The sequence below is a fragment of the Solea senegalensis genome, linkage group LG5 (assembly GCF_019176455.1).
Source record: "Solea senegalensis isolate Sse05_10M linkage group LG5, IFAPA_SoseM_1, whole genome shotgun sequence".
Classification (NCBI taxonomy): Eukaryota; Metazoa; Chordata; class Actinopteri; order Pleuronectiformes; family Soleidae; genus Solea; species Solea senegalensis.
In genome coordinates, this window is record NC_058025.1 from 21032939 (window position 1) to 21035236 (window position 2298).

At 41.6% G+C, this 2298-nt stretch overlaps 1 non-coding gene across 1 annotated transcript; it reads right to left on the bottom strand.

Annotated features, from left to right (window-relative positions):
- Positions 1–1922: 1922 nt before the first annotated feature.
- Positions 1923–1994, bottom strand: trnap-agg. The gene has a single exon. It is a non-coding gene; the product is annotated as a tRNA-Pro (tRNA).
- Positions 1995–2298: the final 304 nt, after the last annotated feature.

Below are 2298 nucleotides of genomic sequence, written 5' to 3' on the forward strand. Positions count from 1 at the left end.
TGTAATCCAGTTACTCAAGCTACAGCCCAACTCCTCGGGTCCTGAGAGAAAAACCTGCAGCACTAATCCCACTGTCACCAGGAAAACGTTTTGCTACCTGACTCTTTATGGCAGCCATTTGATATATTCAGTGTTAGAAATGTTTCCATTGGTTATTTTACATCATCTGCAGAAGAATGGAAAAGTGCTCTGAATAAATACAGAATTTCTTGTTTTTAAAGGTGTGGTCTTCTATGTGCAGATGTAGATTATATAGTCATAAAATAAATATCAGTCATCCGCAGTTATACATACAGCTGCCTTACACTGCGCAGCATTTTGTCAATGTGTCTTAAAATACATACCACTAAAACTATTTCCTGCTGGAAAATGGTATTTCAGCGGAATATTAGAAGTAATCTGCATTCATATTATTAACACGACTAAAAGAAAAAGAAAACCAGTGGTTAAAGGAGGTATTAGATGAATACAAATGCACATTTTAGAAAACCTTTTAAAAACATACATGTCTTTTGTTGTTGTTTTTGTTTTTTTGCCTTTTTGGGCTGATTTTGATGTAAAATTTACATTTTTATTGACATTGATATGAAACATGGCTTAACAGCAAGGACCAATTCCACGCAACCACCTCAAAAAAGATACAGGACACTGCAGTCATGTTATCCTGTCAATGTCAAGACGTAGCCCTCTGAATTAAGGTGTCAACGTTCTGTTTGTCTGGCTGCAGAGGCTTCACCCTCCATCACCTCGTGACAGCTAGTGGGTCCAGCTGCTTTGCGGGCTTGGGGTGGGGTGGGGTGTGGGGGGTGGTGGGTGAGTGGTGGGCATTCCTGACACATTCACACATCGCTGGAGGAGCTGGAGTGTTTGCTTTTCACTTTGACCACAACACAAACAACTTTACCCGCAAATAAACAAAACAGGAGGCAGTGGCAACGAGTGCAACGGGACACAGTCCAAGGAAAGAGACACCGAACCAGGGCTGCCTTCTGTTTACATGCCCGTGTTTGTGTTTCCGTGTTTCTCGTGTGTTAAAGTGGACGTGCGTGGAGGAATGTGGGACAGACTGATATCCATACGACGGCAGTGACTGGTAAGACTTTTTTCATAGGCCCTGGTAAGACTTGGTAATCAAGGCCAGATTGTGCTTAGTACAGGTCTGAATGGCCCCAAACCGTCCTGAATGCAACCAAATTCTCACAGGTGGTTTGAAAACATTCCTGAGTTGCACGATTGTAATGTGTCCTCAGGACGGATTAGAGACATTCTTGGCTGACTTTGTCTGATCAGTGGTAGTTAAACAGAATGATGATCATAATTATTATTATTATCATTATTATAATACCCTAATAGGGGCTAATGTGTAAATGTATTTGCAGCCACTACCACAATTACTACACTGATTGTAATATAATTTAAATTTTCTAATGGAACTGCTCATTTGGTCTCTCTCTCTCTCTGTCTCTCTCTCTCTGTCACTTGCACACACAGAGACTTGTATACACACACACACACACACTGACACGCTGCCAGCAGGCACATCTGTACAGTCATACTTGTTAAAAACATCATTTTGTTCTTACAAACAGTCATGTTTGTGCATTTGAATTGAGGGTGACCATGATCAGATGCCTGAGGGTGCATAAACATGAACCCATGGTCTGAACGGGGATAAGTACGATTGTTCACACCTGACAGTGCATCCTGGAAGTGACCAAATATGATCAGATCTGGCAACCTTGGCCTTTACTCAAAAATTCCTATTGATGTTTGCAGGAACAAATAAATCAGTATTTTATCAGTCCTATCCTCTACAAGAAACCTTCCTAGAATTAGGAAACAGAGTTCTCTTGTAGGGATTCAAACCTGCAATCCTCCAGTTACAAGCCCAAATATCTATGCACAGCGCTTTGTTAAAGATAGGGCTCGTCCGGGATTTGAACCCGGGACCTCTCGCACCCTAAGCGAGAATCATACCCCTAGACCAACGAGCCACATGGTTTACACTACATAGACTGTGTCTCCACCAGTGAGAGAAAGTAGAGAGAAAGTGAAGTTTCGAGAGGAGCTGAGTGAATGAAAGCACTACTTAAAGCATCGGTTACATTTTTGATCACTGAACTAAAAACAAAAATGTTGATCAGTCTTTATATTGTTGTGGTGGCTACAAATAAATCGATGTGCCGGAACTGAAAAGTACAAAAATATTGTGAAACATCAGCTGACGTCAGAGGACGTCAGCTGATGTCAGCCGAAGTCTTCTAACCCAAAAGGTATTTTTTGGTGATTAGCGGTGGC